This window comes from Pelecanus crispus, chromosome 1, assembly GCF_030463565.1.
Source record: "Pelecanus crispus isolate bPelCri1 chromosome 1, bPelCri1.pri, whole genome shotgun sequence".
Taxonomy (NCBI): Eukaryota; Metazoa; Chordata; class Aves; order Pelecaniformes; family Pelecanidae; genus Pelecanus; species Pelecanus crispus.
In genome coordinates, this window is record NC_134643.1 from 169,436,521 (window position 1) to 169,460,093 (window position 23,573).

At 37.1% G+C, this 23,573-nt stretch overlaps 1 protein-coding gene across 1 annotated transcript in view; it reads right to left on the minus strand.

Moving 5' to 3' along the window:
- The window catches only part of GPC6 (glypican 6), a 790,528-nt gene that overhangs the window by 507,766 nt on the left and 259,189 nt on the right, over positions 1-23,573 (minus strand). The gene's annotated exons all lie outside the window — the stretch shown is intronic.

The following is a 23,573-nucleotide window of genomic DNA, read 5'->3' on the forward strand; positions in this document are numbered from 1 at the left end:
TTCTCGGTTAGTTGACACCATACCACTGATAATGCTACTACAAAGGCCACACTATATCACAAGAAACATGAAAAACCAGCATGTGCACTAAAAAGTACACATGGGTGTCAACATTTAGTACAAACACAAATTCTTCTCTTTTCTCCATAAAACTTACAATTATCAATGCTCTTTAGTTTCAATACCTGCTAAGAAAGTCACTGTTAATTTCTTATATGTTCCCAGAGGAGATTCAAGTCTTTGCTTAAGTAATTTCATGGACAATGCTACAGCAAATACAGCCAAGAATGAAGCTGGCAGCATTCGACACCTCAGTTGGTGGGAAAACAATTACCTGTCCTTCCACTCCTCACCTAGAGGTGAGAAGTACCCTCTGTAAGTATTCTAGATTATCACTCAACTTTTAAAATAGTAACATTTCTGTGATGAATAGCAGTTTCTTTCCTTCTGTGTACTTAGTGTTTTGATTTGATTGTTTCCCTGATCACATAAAATCTTGGTTTTATAGCGCACTGCTATGTGTATTGCACATATATTACACGGTATGTCTACTTTTGTGTTGAAAATCTTAGTAAATCTTACTCTGGTGATGCATGACATCTAATTTATTGGAAGGATAACCCTTTAAAAAAATGTAATTAGTATTTTTAATGTACAGATATGTAAGACTGATTTTATTTTTTCCCCTCATGTTTCCAAATGCTCGGAGATCTTAACAAACTTACTTAGACATACAAACTACTTGCCATTATACTTCAATTCAGGGTCACTTTCAGATTCTGAAGCTCTTGAAGTGTTATCACTTCACTGACATATATATTAAGGATTTCCCACAGTTGCCTGACTTAAAGTGTCTAGGGCCCTTCGACATGCCCTATTTTATTTGAGATATTAGCATGATCCTGGTTGATGTGATGCAAGATCTATGAGATTCATGCCCTTCCTAGCTAGAGGACAGGCAGAATACCACAAGCATCTCAAATGGCAACTACATTGGGGCAAAAAAAACAGACATGAAGGATGAGATTCAACTCTCAGATAAAGATACCTACATTTATTTACATGCCCCAGCTCCTGCTATCATCATCAGAGATGCAAATTTTAATTCATTTGCCTAAACATAAGTATCTAGCACCTTTTGAAATTATCTAGGGTATTCTGCCTTCCCTTCAGCTGTTACTCCAGAAGTGACATAAGTGCTGTCTCATATCTGCCAGCCCTGGAAAAATGTCCCAGAAAGCCTGCAAGTGGCTCAGGTAGCACTAAGCACCTATGTGCAGGAACCAGAAGGTGCCGTTGGCCAATTCACTCAGGGCCTTGAGAGTTAAATCTCTGATCTTGGTTCAATTACCTAAGCAGTGTCTACTTCCTTCTGAGATGTCAAGCATGGACATTGAATTGAGACCAATAAATAGGTTGTTATACTCCGTTGTCTGTATTTACTAGACCTCCATTGACTATGATAGGAATTTAGACACCTGGCTCACTTGTAAGCACCTGTATAGTATACAACTAAATTTAAGCATTCCAGTTTGATACTGAGTCCCATTCAAAGAATACAGTTCCCTAAGCATAAGTTTCTAGTGACCTTGTATGTACAGTACCAGGCACCTTGAATGACATTAAGTACCTATGTTTAAGCAAGTGTATCCTTCCCCAAGAATGTAATATAACTTTGGTGTCAATTCAGGTGCCTAAACAAAGATGTCTAGTGTTATTTGGGATGTTCTAGGATACATGAGGCACTATGCCATGGGATATATCAAGGCCTGTGCTTTTCTGAAGTGACAGCTGGAGGTCAAAACCAGTATCCCATGGCATTTCAAATGGCACTGGATGACTACAGGTACTTTAATTAAGCCATCTACAATTTCTTTTTCAGCATGATCACAGACATTTTAGTTTAGAAACCCCCCAAAGTCATGCATGGCTAAATGCTGAGAAGCCAAAGGTTTCAAACCAAAGACAGAAAGTCCATACAGAAGACCAGCAAAGAAATTTATATTTTCTCTATCTTGTACTTTCAAACATAACTACTTTAAGAACATAAGCTCAGTTTATTAAAATACAAGAAACAGAGCCTCAAAAATTCCCATTTGTTATAAATTAATTGATCTACAATCATTGCTTGTCCATTCTGAATGTAATGTAAACTTCTATTGACATTAACTCTGCAGTTGGATGAGCTCTCTCCATCACCCTGCCCATTTCCTACCTTGTATCACTTCACACACAAGCATTTTATTCAGACACTCTAAAATTGTTTCTTTCAGAAAACACATTTTAATTAATTTTCTTGCACACTCTAGCTGAGCTGCAGTGATACGCCTAGTAGGCAAGGAAACTGTTCAAAGTTCTGTGAAGCAAATTATAAGTACTAGTTTTGAACTGCTTTAAAGAATTAAAGCAAGGCAGCACTAATAATAGTGAAGAATTTTGCTAGTAACACAAGTTAATCTATTAAAAAAAAAAACCCCAAACCCCACCAGCTAAAAATAAACTGCAGTAAAGTTTTTGATACACCCACTTCATATCACCATAACCTTTTACTGATAGAATAGTTTCTCCCTTGGCCATGCATTTTACTGGCTCCCAACATTATAACCTTCTAGGAAGTTAAAGGGTCTGCATAATGGACACTTCTTGATTTCTTATCCCATTTCACCCCATTTTGAAGACAAATCACGCAACCAAGAGTGTCAAATGTAGCAGAAGCACTAGCTCCCTCCATTCCCAGAGGCTTCAAGAACTCTCTCAATTTCATGCTTCCTTGCACAACTTTATTTACACTAAAACCATTCTGCTATGTGCTTCAGAGCAAATACTTGGTCTTGATCTCCCAGCAAATCTTGGCTATATTATCTGAGCACTCTGTGAAGCCTTGAGTCTTTGCTATACACTTTGGCTGACATATCAGGTGAAATACAAGTGAACTGCATAATGGAAGTTAATGTCCCGTCAAAATGGGGTCAACAGGATGCAATCAAACATGTGTATATCATCTGCTCACAGTGTGCAAACTTTTCTTCAAAATAGTATTTAGATTTGAAGTGGATGCTGTAACACAGAGATTTGGTATAGATTGGTAGGGTGCTGCTAATTATCTTTCTGAAATTCAAGTTGGTGTCTCAGAGAGATTCTTTCAACAACTGTTCAGATTAATAATAATTTAATTTTAAAATCTATAATACTTGTGGTTTCTCAGCAACAGTTCCACGAATAAACACAGCTACAAATATAACGCCCAATACTACTTAGGTTGCATTTGACTAGCTTAATTACACAAGCTTTTTGAAAAATTACTTTTATACCATTTGATTGTCTCTGTAAATTATCAACTCAAACTCGAGCATTTAGCATAGTGTCTACATAAAAACCCTTCAAGCATATACGTGAAGAAATAGATTTTCTTCTTGTAAGATACACTCTAACACTCAAAGCTTTAAAAAATTCAGTAAACACTGCTGAATACCTATCGTTTATGCAGAATATAAAGCCTCTCTTCAAAGCTCTTATTTAAATATGTTAACTACTTAGACACTTTTCTAATGCAAATTGGCACAAATTGAAAGACACACTGAAAAGCACTTTTGCTGCCTGCCATTCAAAGTTAAATGTACCTGTTTTGTACTTCTAGAGAAGTACATCTATTTCTTACTTCCCTGGAACTTTTCTCACAAGAATTTAAATTATAAGATGAAAGAGAATACTTGTATTTCACAGTGTGATGGAAGGGATCTGGTTCAGTTTTTGACTTCGCTTGTTCTGACCTAGTACCAGCTATTTCATTCAAATTAAACAGACAAAAATCTCAGCTGTATAGAAAACAACAGTACAAAATGACAGTTGTATTACAAAATAGTGCTAAGCAATTTCCATTGCTACCCATACAACTGCATTTTCTAAGTTGCTTGCCTAAATTGAAAACGTTGATGAAACTCAAACTCTGTCTTCTAAGTACTGAAAGATCATTAGATGATTACACACTCCCATCTATGTAGAGTTATACTTGGAATTTTGGATCTCTTACAGCAACTTTTTTCCTTACTTTCACAATCACAGAACATTTTTATAAACAAGTGGCAAAAAATTTTACTTGTGGAGATAATAGTATCTTACACTGGAAGTTATCTCATAAAATACCTTCCAGTTCCTTGTCTGGATGTGGAAATTTTATTCTAAATCAGGTGTCTACAGTTGGCAAAGACTTCTTACAAGCCTTTTGAAAATTCTTCAGAAATTTTACTTCTTTTTCTCACATGACATAAAAGGCTGCTTCAGCAATGTCAGACAGAAGGTTTTTTGCATAGATTTATTGCTGTATTAGAAAGTAAAGCACATATTCATTTATTTTACATTATTTACAATAATAATCTCACAACAACTTCACAAAGTATTTAAAGTCAACCTACTTTTATATTTCCTGTTCTGTGATTATAAGAGTGCTTTATTTGTGGCAGAGAGGTTCCCTTTTATACAGCTTTTTTTTGGTTCATTACTATTTTGGTATACAACTTATGAACTTTACTCTCCCCAAATTAAGAAACAATAGCAGAGATAGCACTAGTTAATATCAACATATGCCCTGCAGATTGTCATAAAGCCCCGGTTGATATGACACTCAATTATTCTTCAATTCTTAGACAGTTGCACAAATCGCCAACATTAAAGCAGCATGAACTTTATTGAATCTCCTGGCTTTTTTTCAAAAGACCAGAGAATGGCTGAGGTTGGAAAGGACCTCTGGAGGTCAGTTGGTGCAATCTCCCTGCTCAAGCAGGGCCACCTACAGCAGGTTGCCTGGGACCATGTCCAGAAAGCTTTTGAGTATCTCCACAACATCTCTGGGCAACCTGTAACAGTGCTTGGTTACTCTCTCAGTCAAAAAGTGTTTCCTGGTGCTCAGAGGGAATCTCCCATGTTTCAGTTTGTACCCATTGCCTCTTGTCCTGTCCCTGAGAAGAGCCTGTCTCCATCCTCTTTGCACCCTCCCTTCAGGTATTTGTACACATTGATAGGATCTGTCCAACAGCCTTCTCTGCTCCAGGCCAAACAGTCCCAGCTCTCTCAGCTTCTCCCTGTCCCATGTCCAGTGCTCCAGTCCTTTAATCATCTTAGTGACTCTTCACTGGTCTTGCTCCAGTATGCCCATGCCTTATACCTCCAGGTGCTTTTCTGCAAAACTGCTTTCAGGCTAGTTGGCCCCCAGCCTGCGCTGGTGCCTGGTGGTGTTCCTCCCCAGGCACAGGACTTTGCGCTTCCATTTGTTGAACTGTATCAGGTTCTCATTGTCCTTTATTCTTCTTAAAACAAATTACATTGGGATAACACTCTGGAGAAATACAACCGAAAGGTCAAAACTATCAGAAAGCTTAAATTTCTTGGAGCTTAAAGTACTATGGCCCTTTGAAAGAGTTTAAGGGATTATACTTTTTGAACTTTGTATGTTTGTGAAATTTCTTTCTTCAATATTAAATCCATGCCTTCCTCCTACTCTTATCCAAAAGTGAGACTGTTTAAATGTGAGCCTAAATAATGAAAAACTTAAGTAATGGAAAAAGAATCAAAATCCAATATCTGAAATAGCGCAAATCTTTGCCTTTTTCATTTTGTCTTAAACCATTTTTTTTAAGAAAAAAACCCATTTCTTTGCAAGCCTGTGTGACATTTTTAAAAGTCACTCCATACATTTTTATTATGTTTTCCTTACCTCAAAATTTTCCATTTTCTTTTTTACTTTCTATATGAAGCCATGTGTTCATCATGTTATTGTGTCATATAGTGCCACATGACAGTAAGAAACAAAGACATATTCATCATGTAACAGTTCAATCACATGAAGGAGAGAGAAGCCATAATATAAATCTTCAGTATTGTGTCATCTTATATGTAAGATAAGTTGTGGGCAAAATTGTCATACTCCTTCAAATCTTCCTTAAAACAATCTAACTCCATGCTCTCGCTTCACCACCTTGATCTAGTAAAGACCAACTCTGAAAACAGACCTCTCCATATCTCTGAAAGCATTTTTTCCAATATCTGCTCTTAGTTCTCTCTTGAGCATATGCTAATTTCACATTTGTTAGTGGAATTTTTTCTTACTTTTCACCTCTGAACTGACACCAAAAAAACAAAAATAAGATAAATTCTTCTTCAGAGGAGTCAAAACTGGACAGCAGCCTGTTAACTTGCTTATCCGGAAGCCAAGGTTTAGATTACAATTACAAATTAAGTTTCTTCATTTAGCAAAGTAATTGTACTGTGTATTCCATTTGACACGGCATTGCTGTTCTGGCCTGGACCTTGTTTTGATTTATCTCTAGTGGCAGTGGTATAACAACGAGGTTGCTGTAACTTAACTTGTTCTAGCTTTAGTTCTGTGCAATTCTGTGGTGGCCCACAAATAATTATAGCAATTTTGATTTATACACATATATATATATACACTTTATATGTATGTATGTAATTAAAGGATAGTAACAGCAAGTAGTAATTCTGTATAGAATGAACATTATCCATGGCTTTAAAACAAAAATGGCACAGAATGAAGTATCTCTGGCTCTAGAATAAAAATGTCATGTAGAGCAGTACAAGCATAGGATGGTAGCATAGACTGTGGAAGTGCTGACATAGGATGGTAACGGAGGCCCCAACACTATAAATAAATCACCAGTGGTCAGTTCCTGGTCACTGCAGGGATATAGTCTTGGGAGCTAGGTAAAGCTGGGTTTAGTTCAAGGGCAACAAAAAGCAAAGATCAAGCATACCTACGTAGAACCTCATATACAGCTTTGCTTTGGGAACCAATGAAGCAAAAACAAGCAAGCAGACTCGACTTAAGATTTAGGAAAATTTGCAAGCAAATCCTCCCAAGCAAACCCAGGAGCAGGGAGTGCATCAGCAGTGGCCTTCTGCTAGCACAGAGCTGGGATGCTGAGACCTCACCACAACACCCCCTTCCACCACCTCCTTATTGGGGAGTATGGGTGTTGATGGCCATAAGACCCAGAGGAGCAGAGGAAGGGTGAGCATAACCCCGGGGAAAAGAGGCAGTTACACACGTACACATGTTGTGAGTGTGAGTGTAACATTTTAATTGTATTACTATTGGGACATTTTTCTATGACTGTGTTCTTTTCTGTAATTAGACCTGGACTAGCAATAATTATTTGGTTAGACTGGTAAGATTTGTACTAGACTCACAATATATTGTTGCTCTGTATAAAAGGTGTGTTCCTTTTCTGACCATAACAAAATTTTGCATGCAACACTGCATGTGTTTAAAGCTAAAAACAGCCCTGAGCTGCCATTCTGCAAAAGGCTGTAAGCTCACTTTTAAAGAATAATGTTGTTCACATAGGATTTGGGGTAGACAGGGTGTTCTTCCATATGTTTTTTTCAAACTCCCAGTAAGGTGTTGCCCTACCAAAACAAACTAAAACCAAATCCTTAACTATGATCTTTGTTGGAAGAGGTGATTAACTTTAATTATTTTTATAATTACAAATTATTCCTAACACTATATTCAGAAGATGAATTTATATTACATTATTTCAATATTCATATTAATTTCCATATAAATAGCTAGATTTCCTTAAATTTGGCACTACCATTTTTGCTATTAAAATTATACTTCACTGTTTTATGTCTTTCTTTCCAGCCAAGGTTTCTGATAGCTCATTTATCTGCAAATTAGAAATCATATAAAATAAACCATATATGATTGAACAAATTGACTATATAGTTACTGTTATTCTCTTGCTTTAAGTGTCTTTCTACTATGATTTTCTGCACCAACTTGTTCTGGTGCTCATCTGTCTTCTCTTTCAACCTTTGGAAATATTTTACATGCAATGACAACACTGATTTTAACTTTTTTTTCTTTTTCAGTGAAATTCTGAATTTCCTTCACGATGTCTTATTGCCCAAAACATCTGGAAAACTGACTTTGGGATTCAATACCTGAGATATATGAAACATTGACCCATCAAGTCAGCAAACTAGTTCAGCATGTGCTGACTTGATATCCCTATCTAAAAGTGGCAAAACATAAACATTGGATTCAGCTTTCTTTTGTGAAAAATATAGGGTTCATCTAAAACAAAACGTTTTGCAAATTTCAGGCAACTCAACTGAGTTGACTCAGGGAAAAAAAAATCAAATTAAATGGGATATTATTTTTTTAAGTTGAGATTATTTTGTGCTCTGTCATTTCTCTAAAAAGTTATTTTAAACATACTAAAATGCCCAAATTCTCCACAAAATGTTTAATTTTAATTGAAAGTTTCATTCTAAAGCTTTGCAGAAGACATATTGTGTATTTAACTTATACATCCTCCCCTCATCTATTCTGATTTGTCTAATCAACTTTCAAATAAAAGGAAAACTATAAACCTGATTAGAATAGGACAGGACAGGACCAGAATTATATCTTTTGCCTTTAAGGAATGCATGCAAGCAATACTTTACCTTTAATCACCTTTCTATATCCCACTGATTCCAGTGTGATAGAAGTGCATGCTTAAGAAACAAACACAGTTGCATTCTGTCCTAGATCTTTTTGTCCCTGGGCAAACCAAAACATCTTTAAGCATACTCATTTCCCCATCTCTGAAAGTTATCGGGATGTCTATATAAAATACTCTACATCTATTGATTAAGAAAAAAAAAGAAAAGAAAGAAGGTCATAATATCATTACCATCATTATGACAGTATTATAAATTATTTCCACCACAGTAAAATATGAAATTTCTATTCATTTTCATTCCATTCTTCATGGAGTGGAAGAATGTCCTCTCCCAGTGATGAAAGGAAAAAAAGGCCATCAAAGAATTAAAGTAGGCCATAAAAATATTTTAATAAATTGCTTCCATCAGATTCTGAAAGTCTTCTAATTTTCTGTAATAAAGTTATTTAATGCACTTATTTATCATAATTTCATAGCGAGTGGGTTACTTGTGGGAAAACTTTTAATTTGGGAATATTTTAATGTGCTTATATGCAGGTAATACACCAGCAAGTTTATAAAAAATGAACAGACAATATACCAGTTCTTCCTATTCCTAGCAAGAATGTAATCTTACATGCTGACATTTGGTGCAATCTTCCCAGCCCTTTCCTTCAAAAGACAAAGCGGAGTCCTCCCCTGTCTGGAAAAAATGTCTGTAAGGATATATCATGGATAGTTAGAGGAATGTGGGTTATGTGAAACACGAGTTACATGTTGAAAATACTGTTTCTAACATATTCTTCCAGATGTCTGTGCATTTGTGTGCCACAGAAATATTTCCATTTTCTTCCTTGTCCCTATTTCTCACTGTGACATGTCTTGGTTTTCTAACATAGATAGTGTTCTTCAGAGAAATAAAAGTAATTTTTTAAAAATCTTTTTTAAATCATTCTTGCAATTGTTTTCATTAAGCACAATTGCACAATTAATTTATTAGTGTCTTGTAAAATTAGGATTTCTAGACACAATTTGTCAGAATTAGTAGCTCAAACATTAGCCAATAAATAATTGCTTTGCACTCTTGTGTATATCATCCTTTGCTGAGTTTCTCTGTCCACAATAGAATTTACCCATACAAGAAGAAATGATGCCTGGTCATAGTGTCTAGAGTATCTTAAGATGCCTCAAAATATTATGCCTGGCTTCCAGCTGCCATGCCAGAATGCTGCGGATCTCCAGTGTATCTGGGGTTTATCTGCCAGTCCCATGATGATGTGGCAGATAATCCAGGGAATTTCAAATGGCCCAAATGGACAACTGATTCTATCCATCCTAGCTGTAGTTTACCTGCATAACATGGAGGGAAAACCATCTATTAAATCCTCCTACTCTGAAATTTCCCTTGGAAGATCCTACTTTCCTTGCCAACTATGTTGAATTTTAGGGAACATCAAGTCCTGCATTAAGTTCCCAGATTAGGTCACCAAATGTATCTCTTGGTGCCCACACCAAGCATTAGCTTCAGAGAGGAAAAATCTAAATGTAGGTGCCTCCACAGTAAGGGTTTAATACAGTGTCTAATTCAAAACATCCCAGCATATCTGAGACATCTTCTGGGAATGGGAAAGCCTTTGCTTATATTGGCTGAAGATCTGGGAAGCTGATGGGTCTCAATTTAATTGCTGAAAACCAGTTGCTAAAAACTAATGTCACAGAGATAACCAAGGATGTATCTTGGATCATACAGGACATCTCTCATAGAATTTGACACAAGCAAATAGATAATTGTCTAATGTTTGTATGTGTGTTTAGATAATTATGTTCAGGCAAATGAATCAGTGGATCTGGAGAGCTACTGAGTTTATCCTACTGGATAGCTGAAGAAATGCCAGCATCCACTGATGATTTTGGCTAGATTGCAAGCACTCAGTTGAACTTCTTTATCACAGGCATCTAGTGTCATTTGAAATGCATTACTGTAATCTCCCTGGCCTCAAACTGTCACACCAGAAGAATGTGGGTCTTCAAAATGTTCTGTGTTCTATCTTTCCATTGCAATTAATGGACAAATTCCTGTCAATTGCAACAAGCCTGGATCAGAGTTCTCATGAAAAAGGTGAACATAAACCACAGCAGACTCATCAATGTCTCTAACAAGTCTTGTGTCATACCTGCTAATCTGGTAGATACATTTTCGGTATTGTGGGTTTTCTTCAATGAAACTAGACAATGCTTACATAACTGATTTGTGCCTCCTTTGACTTTAGTAGAAGTTCAGATAGCTAAAGCACTACTGGTTGTGTTGTTGAATAAGATGTTTTTTAACAACTAGCATAGTTTCCTCAAACTACATGATAAAAGGTGTTTTCGGGGGGGGGGGGTGGGGGGAACCCCCAAAGCCCCATTAAAACCCAATTTACCATATATCTTTGCTGGCCCAGTTGAATAGCAAAGTAACATTGCACATTCATAGATATATTGTCTTTTGTATGCTTTCCAGAAGAATGTTGGCACCACTTCTTTGCAAACTAGTCTCTGAAAAAAGTCTAGCCTACATGTTGACTCATGGAAAAGAACACAGAGTAGGGAGGAGTTTAGTACATTCCATCTTTGAGCTTATGACCACAACATCAGCAACTGGAAAAAGGAGATTCCCTCACACTCTAAAGAGAACCAAGACTTGTAAGGCTTGGTTATGAAACTGGACAGTTTTGTTTTGCATGAATTGTTCTGCTCTGTCTCCCCTATTTCCCATAGCCTTGTACACATTTCTACTGTATTGCTGCAGTAGAAACTACCTACATAAAATTAATCTTGATGACATCATGTGGAGCTAGTTAGTCAGAACATTTAAGGAGGATAAAGCACTTTAGCCTTAAGGACTCTTAAAATGAGAATCATTTATTCTCTGTTGTCTTCCATGAAATGGATTCTTGCTGTTACTAATGTAAAAACCTGCTGCTAAATGTTTTGACTGTACATATTAGCCAGCTGGTGGTTCAGTTCTTACTATTGAGTTGCCCAGAACTGAAATAATTAATTTAGCTAAGAAAAGTATATTGTGTTGTACCTTTTGGATTTGTGACTGTAATCTGTAATCACCAGGGAGTTTATTTGGATTTGCAATAATACTGGAGTTGGTAATTTATAACAGGAGAACAGGAGCTCACTAAGTAGAGCTTATGAAGCTTGGAGTTTTTCAAGAATAAGTTGCAGAACTCTTTATAACAGAGATGCTGTTAGCAGCTTACAATTGGCTAAAATACTAATCTGTGTTATCCTAATAACCTGAAAGCAAAATCTGTGGATTTGAAAGGTCCCTTTCTAAGCACAGTTATCCTTAATATTGTCTCTTCATACCTGTATAGCAAGAAATAAATCAAAGCTCACTGCTGTCTGTGGAAAGGCTCCTGTTGACTGTAAAAAGATTGGACTAGAGTTCTCAACAAAAAGACTACTTAATCTCGAATACATCCATTAATGCCAATTTATATGATTTTTCACTCCATATTTGTTATTCCTGTTAACTTCTGCTCACTCCTTGTGTTACAATAGGCTTCTAAGAAATGTAATATGTCAAGACTACCTGATACTTGAAAATTGTAGTCAGGCAACTACTGCTATTCAAACATATTCTTTCGTTATTTGATCCAAACACTGGTTTAGATTTTTAAAAGGAAGAAAAGAAAAGGAAAGGGGGGTGGGTGAGAACCATATGATACTGCAGTTCTCCAGAAGATTGCTAGTAAGAAGATGAATATTTGTCATACAATATTCATCATGTCAGGCATTGTGTTTGTCTAACTTTATTTTTTTGGTCTTGTAGAACTTTCCTCATGGTCCAATGAGACATTCACTTATCTTTCTTGCATAAGGACTCCCTAGAGAATGGACCTTCTCAGATATCTAGTGGAGCCAGATGCTGGTCCTCCTACCTTTGAAGAATACGGAAGAACCAGAGGATACTCTCAGACTCTAAGGCTTTCAAAGCCATCTATTGAAGGCTCTGTTTCCTAAATAAAATGTGTCTCTACTTGCAGGAATGGGTGGTTGACCTGGTGATTTATTGACTTTATGTTAAAAGGATTTGCATTAGTCAGGTTTGGTGTATGATAGATTCCAGTACTGCAGATAGATGAAGAGTTAAAGAGAGTGGACCATCATATGTCATTGCAAAATAGGGAAAGTGAGAAAACTGTAATGGTATCAACACTAATCCCTCTGAAATGCAGATGGGTTTTGTTATTGTTATTTTACAACAGTGATGAATTTTATAATTGTGTATTGCTACAATTTGTGTTTTAATGACACTTTTCTATTTTTTTAAATTCAATGCTAGTCTGTTAATGTACAATTATTCACACATGTTTAATTACTGTTTACAGATGTAAACCACCACATTTTAGCAACTTGGTTCTCAGTAGTGGCCAAAAAGTGTATTTTCTGAATTGCTAAAGCCAGGAAAAAGGTATTGGTAATAATTAGCAGTCTTTCAGCCCAGGTGTCTCATGAGCTTAATAAAGTTACTAAATACTACCCCAATTTAAAAATGGCAAACAAACACTGCCAGGTATGACTGTGAACATCACACTGAATGTGTATCATAACTAAGAATAGAATCATAGAATCATTTAGGTTGGAAAAGACTCTTGAGATCATCAAGACCAACCGTAAACAACACTGCCAAGTCCACCACTAAACCATGTCCCTAAGTGCCAAGTCTACACGCCTTTTAAATACCTCCAGGGATGGTGACTCAACCACTTCCCCGGGCAGCCTGTTCCAATGCTTGATAACCCTTTTGGTGAAGAAATTTTTCCTAATATCCAATCTAAGCCTCTCCTGGTGCAACTTGAGGCCATTTCTCCTCATCCTATCACTTGTTACCTGGAAGACTGACAACCACATGGCTACAACCTCCTTTCAGGTAGTTGTAGAGAGCTATGAGGTCTCCCCTGAGCCTCCTTTTCTCCAGAATAAACAACTGCTGTTCCCTCAGCCACTCCTCATAAGACTTGTGCTCTAGACCCTTCACCAGATTCATTGCTCTTCTTTGGATGCAAGAAGAGACATTCCTGAAAACAGTACCTTACTTTAATTTTAATATACCAGAAACTATTATTGAATCAGCTTTTTTTATGACAAAAGGAAATAAGAAAGACAGTGGGGCACTACATTTTATTGTTCTTGGGTGAATCCTCTTCTGGATTCAACAAGCCATAGCAGTTCTCTATTTAAATAAAAATGTAAGAAAAAAACACAAAACAAGCCAACAACCAAAAAAGGTTTGTCTAGTCCAATGTATTGTCTCCAGCAGCAAGTACACAATAGCAGATGTCTAGAACAGGGAAAGTATGTAGTAGTACTTAATTGGAGGAAAATTGCAATTAAAACAAGCAGAGTCCTTGCACCATATAGCCACACCAGTAGTAATTTCCTTGATAAATATCTTATGTGAGAAGGACACTGAAAGTTCTTGCTTTTTTTTTTCAAACACAAACCAGAAATGAAGTAAAGATTTACAGATTTATGTCCTACCTGTCACAAATTGCTTTTCATAAATAAAAATGTCTTGAGTAGCATTGCTTTTAAACTCGTTCAAAAATATTATATTAAAAGATATATAGAGAGAAGCTGAAGTACAGTTTGTTTAAGTGTTTATTCATTTCACCCAATAACAGCACTTTGATGCTGAATGAACTTAGAGATACACTTGCATTCATTTTTCAAAATTTACATTTAAATAAAATATTGTTTTACACTTCATTCAGTATTAAGAAGTGTATATAATAATATTATCCTTGCACAAGAAAATGAAATTTTCCTGTGATGGTGTTGAAGGATTTCCATTTATATGCAGATTCTGACTTTTACCTCAGTGAAAATGCATTCTTTGAAATAAGAGCAGGAAAATAAATATTGCTTCAAAAAAAAAAAAAATCGCAGGAAGAAAAAACGTTAGCTCTAATCAAGCATGAATTAGCTTCCTACTGATGAGCAACCCCACCTTCCCAAGAGGATTTCTTTTATTGCTTTTTTTTTTACTGACAGGCAAAAAAGTCTTGGAACATCCAAACTGTCGTCTTCTCATTACTTTCCCTTTGCCTTATCACTATTGTTTATTGCTCTAAGCCATATATCCTCCTGACCTCTAAGGCTTGTGGCTTTGAGATCATACTTTACTCTCTCTATATTTAAAAATGGTATCTAATTTTTCCCTCTCCATCCTCCACAATATAGCAGGAGACAAAATGTTCCCGGCTGCTCCAGCTCTTGACTGTAGCCTAGACAACTCCAGCTTTGATTCACTGTAACATCCTCATCATGGGACCCCCTGGTATTCACATAATTATTCCACAGGCATCAGCTGAGACTATCACACCACACCTTTCATGCTCACCAATTCAAAATATAAATGTCAATCAGCTTCTACAGTGCTGTGTCTGCCATGCTCTGGTAAAGTGACCTGACCTACCTGACTGCTCCACAGACAACTCACAAACTCTCTACTGTCTCTTGAGCGGCTGTGTCTTTTCTTTTGCCATTTGATCACAGAAACATTCTATTTTCCATTTCTCTTAAAAAAACCCATCATTCCTAGGTTTCCAGTCCATATCTCTTTGCCATAGCCTTATTGTGCACTTGGAAAAGCTCATGGCTCACTTCAGTTATCCAGGTAGAGGGGTCTGGTGCCTTTTGTGGTGTTTTAGGGTACGCAAAACACCTACACCAGGGTTAGCTCTTCACAGAGATAACAAGGCTAGCGTACAACCTCTGGGTCAACCATGCCCTTTTGAAGGGGCAGCTGAAAGCCAGGCAGGATAACTGGGGGCATTTCATAAGGCATTTGGGTGTATTTAGGAGGAAATGTTGCTCATAAGCAGACATTCAGCATGTGAATCAGTTGCTGAAATGTAAGGGTATGGTATTTTGAACACTTGGAGATGGGTCCTTCTGGAGTCCAGCTGCCCCTCCAGGTCTCCCACACATGCTGTATCATATTTGCCAAACCTCTGCATGTGTCTTGGGAATCCTGAAACGTCTATTTTAAGGTGAGTGAATCCCCCCCTTATGATTCAGTGTGTGCAATCTGGAGGTGAAATACCACCCTGAGAGTCTGAAAGAACAAAAGCTATCCACAGGCAAATTTTCCTCAACAGAGTAGTTTAAATATATTTGATTAACTCTCATAACCATTTACAGTAACAGAAAACAGCAGATAACAAGACAAGTAATGACAACGTATCATTCCTAAATCCACATTTTCATTAAAAAAACCCCAAGAATTTTGGTTTAAGGCCAAATAACTTAAATTTCCAATGTATTCATAAATTTCTTAGAAGCAAAAGAAGCATTTTGAGGCTCAAATGAGTTAAAATAGCATACTCTTGTTTTCAATTTTATTATGACAGAAACCTGTTATGTTAATTTTGGAGAAGAGAGGTAAACGATAAACTCCTCTAACCCCATAATCACAAAGGAATAAATGGTGGATATAATCATAGGTAAACATATTATCTCTGCCCGTAAGCAAATTTTGCTTCCTTATATATTTAATTCATTCTTCATCAGCATATCATTTCTCTTGAAGGAGAACAATCATGTGATGCCATACTGAGCCATGTAAAGCAGCCTAAGATTGACCATAGCGAGATGTTACTGGGATACATTCACGACAAAGTCTAATCTATCTAATAGCAGATGTTTGGCATGCAACTACATATTTTTGAAGAGACCAAACTCTTCTTTACCCATGGTGAATATACTGGAAAGGCATTTTGGCTGAAGGCAGAAACAATGTAGTGATTTGTTTTTAATTACCTTTTTATATATTGAAAAGAAAAAAAGTGAGAGCTAAGAGACCAGGGTCAAGAAAGTTTTCATTCTGCTTTTCAAGGGGAAAGAGACAAAAGTGCCATTTTCAAAAATAAGCTAAACCCCCCCATTTGTGTGTGCTGCAAAGGAACACCTGGCTGTGGTTAAGCAATAACTTCTAGTAAAACTACCTACAACAGTATATAACAGTCAGAAAGGGAAGGGAAAATGGGCTTCAAACTGGGGTGTTAGTCATATAAAGCACCTCAGTTATTTAAGAAGTGGTAAGGAAACAGCATCTTGGTTATACTGTAATGTATATAACAAAGATCTTCGTTGTAAGTTTTGACTTACCACTTTGTCTATTATAAAATACTCACTTATCAGTTTGTCCATTATAGTGTGAATTTTGAAATATTCCCTGTCTGTTCTGGAGCACAAAGCTTGTGAAGCATTGTGCTGCCATTTCCACAATGCAGACCGCCCTTACAATGAACAAGGAAGTCCTCCTAGACAGAATGGGCTGTAGAAACCACAACAATAACATTTAAACTCTGCAACACTTGCCACCACCACTGCTTGGGGGCATCACATTTGACTGAAAGCAGAAAAGTTTAAATACCATAGAACAGATTTATTCTGTGGATTTTACAGAACCAGTTGTACATGAAAAAAACCACAAATCAGAAATTATTAATCTGGGCAACACTACCATGCAGAAGAGAGATGGGCTTATGTATGCATGCTGCAGATAGGGACTCAGTGAAGAGGGATTTTTCTCTGCAGTGAAAATCAAAGACAATATGAATCTAGACACTTCCTGAGTATACAAAAACAAAATATGGGGCTAACTCAAATATACAACTGCATCTTTGCTCCTGAGAAAGATAGAGATCAAGTATCTCTAGTATGGCTCATCCAGCGTTATGCTAGAGCAGCATTACATTCTTTCTACTGTCACACTCAAATTTTTTGATCAAGTGACCAAATGCAAAATAGGGAAGCTTGTGGCAGGATGGGTAACATCAGACACTTCAGTCCTAATATCTCAGTGAGATAAACAAGAATGGGACATCAAGAATGGTGTCGTTTCAGAGGTAAAGTTATTACCATTTACTTAAAAAGATAAGAGATTTTCCATTATGGGAGATTGTCTTGTATTTTCTGTGACTTGCAATTCCCTCTGACTGTGCTGCTCACATGAATTTCATAACACGTAGAAAAAAATCTGCTTTTATCAGGCTGTTTTGTAAAATGCAGTGTGAAGAGAGCTAAAAGCTGCTCCTTCACATTTAACTTTGTTTACTCTGCCACTGAAAGCGACTTTAAATTCAGTAATCTAAAACATACAATAACTTGCAGTCCAAGAATTGCTCAGAGTTTACCTTTCCAATTCTATACTTTTCAATGGAAATGAAAGACAAATGTGTCCATATTTGTGCAATATTACTTTATAATATACATAAGTTTATGCTCACATATGCATGCAAATTGCTTGGGCTTTATTTTGTGCTACAAGAATGATTATCAAAGGATGAAAACATGCCTGTAATAAGAAAGGAGAAAAAAAGTTGGTCACTGAATTAATAAACAAATTTTAGGCCAACCTTTCCTCTTTTAAATCATAGTTTTAATGAAATCTGGAATACTAGGAAACCTGATACCTGATGATCTTACATCTCTAAAGCAGATGGCTTCATTATCACTTGTGATTGGAAAAGCTCATCCTGTAAGATTCACCAGAGATTTCATGAATATCTGGAAATAAAAAACTTGGAGGTTTGCTGCTATGTCTACAAAATTAGCCTAATATTGATTTTCTGGTGCATTAAAATCTGAAGTGAGCCAAGTTTAAATCTGAGGAGACTGAAAATAGTGCTATAGCATTGGTTACTTTATTGTAAAACAAAATATTCTAATTACATTTCCCATGTATTTGGATTCCTCAAAGTCCTCAGTCACATATAAGGAGAATGTAAGTGTCTGAAGTCTTGATGCATTTATTATTATAGTCCAGCTGCGATAAAGAGCCATTAAAATCTCATTGGCCGTATATTGCTATACTTAAAACACAGCAGAAGCATTTTGTACCAGCCAGTAACATTATAATATTTCTCAGATTGGGGAACATTGATGGTATTCAACATAACAGAGGCCAGTAAGTTAACTGGAATGTAAAAGACGGAAAGGAAATAACCAGAAAAAAAGTATTTAATGTATTCTGTTTCTGTTGGGCAAAATCTGCATCTGCAAATCCAACAGTGAGGTACCCAGTACTGTGATCTTTGAATCATTTTTGTGAGTGTGAAAAGTGATTTCCGTGCCTGAAACCTTCTGATACATGTACACACAAGGTGCTGCACAAAAAAGAGGGGAGTAATGTCTCCATACACTGTGTCTGTAAATAAAAGGCTTAAAAATATGGGGAAACACAAAAGCCAGCACAGAAATTTAGGTAGAGGAATCTGAACATGGAAGGAATGACAAGTCCTTAAAACAAGAAGAAGGAATAGCTCCTATTACTGTGGGATAGTGGCAGCATCATTCTTTCTGGCTGTGATCACTCTGATTTATTGTGATATCATCTTACCTAACTTTAGATATCTGTGACATGCATCTGAGAGGCTTAATCTTCATTTCTCGTATCGTCAATAGAGAAAAAGAGCCACATATAAGATGTATTCATCTAACCTGTTCTAAAGCAGGAAATATGTTGTGCCCTGAGAGTTCCTATTTCTTTCCACTGACTATCAAGGGAGTTGAGACAATTTGCTCAGATGAAGTCATCCATGCACTGGCTGACATCCCCATCCAAAAATGAGAGAGGGGAGAGAAAGAGAAGTAGAGAGGGAAGGAGAGGGAGAGGTACCAAAGATGTAGAGCACAAGGAACTAAGCTAAATAGAAAAGACCTAGTATCAGGAGGGTGACTAACCTTAAATATTAAAGTCATATGTAAAGAAGAAGGAGAATCATCAGGAACTAGGAACAACAGCAATCAACATAAATATCTCAATTAATAGAAAATGAGAGGCTAATGTTTGAAATGCTAGTGGAAAAGGTACAGACAGATTGACATTGGGACATAATTCAGAACTGAACAAGGTGATGAATAGATTTAACTACCAAAGGCAGAGATGAAAACACTCTGAATAACTATATTACCAAGCCTGAGGAAAGCAAGAAAAGAGAGGTATAAATATGCGCACAGCGGTGAAGCTAGAACACAACAGGAAGGGAAACTTCCCCAGCTTTCTACACAAGACTAACTCTTCTGAGCCCATACAGCTCTGCTACGTATTTGGTTAAGAACATCCCACTTCCTTTTTCATATATACACCATTTGCTTGTTGCTCTTATTTAAGATTTTTAAATCTTTAAAATATCTGAAGTTTTTGTTGTTCTGGCTACTCCAGATATTGCCACCAGACAAACCAAAGAATATCAGAAATGCTGTTTGGAAGGGAAGTCTTGGAGGTCATTTGACCCAACCTCCCACTCAAAGCATGGCTAACTGGGGCCTTGTCTAGCCAGACCGGGAAAACCTCCATGGATGGAGATCCCACAGCCTCTCTGGGCAACCTGCACCAGGGCTGTGCTGCCTTCTAGAGAATCTTTTTTTTTGCCTGAAGCTTTCAAGCTGCAGTTTGTGGCCATTGTCCCTTGTTATATCATCTGGCATTTCTGAAGTGAGTTTGGTTCTATTATGTTTAGCACTAGATATCCTTTAAGGAATTATAAACAGCTACTCACGCTCCCCTTTTTCTCCTCTTTATCAGACTAAACAAATCAAATTATCTCTGATTTTCTTTGTATAACATGTACTATAGGTCCCTGACCATTCTGTAACCCTCTACTGGACTGTCTCCAGTTTCTCCACACCTCTTTTGAAGTGGGAGCCTAAAATGTATGGAGTATTCTAGATGTGGCCTCAGCAGCACCGAGTAAAGGGGGTTATAATTTCTCTCCACTGGCTATGCTTCTTCTTATATATCCCAGTACCTGTGTTTGTCACAATAAGACAAAAAGCAAACTGTTCATATTCTGCCTGGCATCCACATTGACCCCTAGGTCCCTTCAGTAGGGCTAATTCTCAGGCAATTGCTTTCCAGCCTGCACATGGCTCGTCATTCCTAGGTGCAGAGCTTTTGCCTTCTCACTGAACTTCATGAGGTTCTGTTGACTCAGTCCTCAAGTTAATCCAGGTTTGCCTTGATAAGCCTTTGGACCAAAGTTCACATTCCTCACGTCAACCGTTTCCCCTAACTTTGTGCCATGTAAAAAGTTTGTTCTGTGTCGCTGTCGAGGCCACAGATGACGATGCTGAACGCTATGGGCCCCAGCACTCGTCCCCTAGCGTGCCGGGTACCCTCTCTTCAGCAGCTCTCCACTGGGCATCTAACCACTGATCGCTGCCCTTTGATCCTGACAGCCCAGACAATTTTCTACGCACATAGCAGTCAGATTAGGCAGCCAGGGTCTCCTCAGCTACCAAATGAGTACACTGTGGGAGACGGTGTCAAAAGCCTTACCAAAGTCAAGGTATATTACCTCCTCTCTCATGCGCAGAGCCAGTCATTTTGTCAGAGAGGCAATCAGGTTGTTCAAGCATGATTTGCCCTTGAATGCCTGCCGTGAACACTCACAGTGCCTGAATGCAGCTGGCCTCACAGTCTTTTAATTTTAACACCTGCAAACTGACAATCTCAGTCCTGCAAGGCTGTTGAACCCCAAACTGATGTTGAAATGACACAGCCAGCACCTGCTGCACTTCAGGACATCATAGACTCGTATTCATTTTTTCAGAGCGCTGTTTCTAGGGATGGCAATAGACTCTGTAAGATCACACTTGCAAATTAACAAGTAATAATAGAAATATTAAATTCCTAAATACTTCCACATCTCATTCTTTGGGGGTGTCTTTTATTTCCCAAATCAAGCCTTAAACTCAATCAAATTAACTTGAAACCACTGAGTAATAAACAGAGAAAGTGTTTTCAGAGTCATTCAGATGTTCTAAACATTAGTTATAAGATATCCGATTAAAAGCATTCCTTACTGCAATCTTCTGTGAATAAATGATAACATCTATTCATATTTACTATCGATAAAGAGATATAGACAATACACGTACATCTTAGGCAGGTTTCCAGGTCACATAAAGGTATATTCACCATAATTACTGTTAGTATTTTTGTCAATACCATCATCTATATTAAGATATTCCACATGCAGCATTTTCAAATACCAGGTTTCATTGTTACAATTTAAAATAGCATGTTTTGAAATCGTGGCAGGGCTACCATATAAGACATGCATTTCTGTCTTTCAGAGGCAAAGAGATCAGTTAGTGAACAGTAAAGGTCAACGAATAAATCAATCATTTCACTAACAAGCTATCTTCAAGCAATAGCCGTGTAAGGAAGAGAAGAACATTTAGCTTGGTATTGTCTGCACAGATATTTCAAGAGAAAAGGCTCAAGATGACATCCTGAATTCCATCAGTCCTCTGAGAACAGAGCTTTAAGATGCTGGATAGCTCAGAGCTAAGTGCTGTAACAGGCAGGTGCTAGGCCAGCCAGCAAACTAATTGCGTGTATTGTATGCTGTCAGCTGAAGAAATGGACATTTAAGTGTATTTGTAATGTTTGCAAATAAATTTCCTATCACCTTAATCTGTTGAATACATAGCATACATCTCTTTTTCCAGCTTTCTGGTTATTTATGTTTTTTCTTCCTAAATATTTTTGTCCATAGGACTATGCTAGGTACACCTGTGCTTTTGCCTCTGGACTCACTTCTGGTTCTGAGGAGATGCAATGGTTAGTTTCTTCTTTCTATTGCTTTTACCCCTACTTACTTTTTTTGCTTGTTTGTCTGTTTGTTTGTTTTATACAGGTATGCTGACATTGTGGGTATGCAGTCACAACTATTTATATCACATCAAGGAAACAGTGATTGTAACAGTTAATTCTATCAGAGAGTATCCTCATCATTCAAACACCATTATTTAGCAAGAGCTGTCACTTTCCAGTACCTGTGATATCAGAACACATTCCTGGAGGACAAATAAAGTGGCATAGCTGGAAAGGAGGAAGAAAGAGTAAAAGCCAGAAGCTGCCACAAAATGAATTTGCACTTTATTAAGTGCATGTGTTGTTAAGCAAAACCCTCTTCCTCTTCTGAAAGTTATGAGCAAAGCTGGCTCTTGGAAATCATGCACATGCCAGAAGAAAGCAGCATAAAATCTCTCTCCAACTTAAAAGGCAGCGTTTTCTTGCCTTTATGAAGAAGACATAGTCTTAAGAGCAGGAATAAGTAGGTAACACTGAGCTGAACTGTTGTTCACTGTTGTTAGGTATGACATGAGGATAACATTGGTTTTCCAGTTCTGTGTAGAAATATGGTAAATATAAAGTATTTTGCAACTGAAAAAAAATTTCTAACAGAGAAACTGTATTTGAAGTCCTTACCTACAGAACCTATAGTCAGGAGGTTCTGCCTATCAGCTAAGAAGTACTGCAAAATACGCTGAAGCTTAATAGTCATTATTAATAGTTAGCTCACTACAGAATGGTGCCTTGGTGCATTGGACAGAATTTCCTGGCTAAAATCAAAGTGCAGTCAGGCCTAGTGAAATAATATATTTATTTGTTCATTTTGTAGAAAATTTGGAGAAATCAAGGATGAGTAGTTAATTACTGTTTTAGAGGTATATTAGGCACCTTAATAACCAGTCAAATACAGACAATGGAGTGGTCAATGCAGTAATGGTACTCACGGAAACAGTTTTAATGCCAGCCAACATTAAATGTTTTTATGAACACTGAATCTAAGAAGGCCACATGTCTACTGCAACTTGGTAACTGATCTGAAGAAAAGGGCTTGCTTTGTTTGATAAATAACTGGGGTTCAATGATCCACTTTAGCTGTGGGAAGCTGGCATGAAGTTGCACAGCAGAAATTTGATACGAGAGCCCTGTTGTTTTGAAAGATCAATGATGAAAGGAGGCTATGGCAGAATTTCAGCAGTCTAATTAGTTGTGTTAGTAGTCTACCCCAAAGAACTTGTGTCAGATATAGAATGGGTGTTCTTTTCAAATGAATCATCTATTAATCACCTGGAAGAAGGAATAAACAACACATTAATTAAATTTGTAGATGATTCCAAAATGGGAGGTGCTGCAACGACTTATACAGAGGTAAGACAAAAAGCCTGTAGTGATTGAAAATAAAAATTGGCAGTCAGTAGGGAAGTAGGTTCTATCTAGGAAAATACAAGTGATGCATTTAAGACAAATAAGAAAAA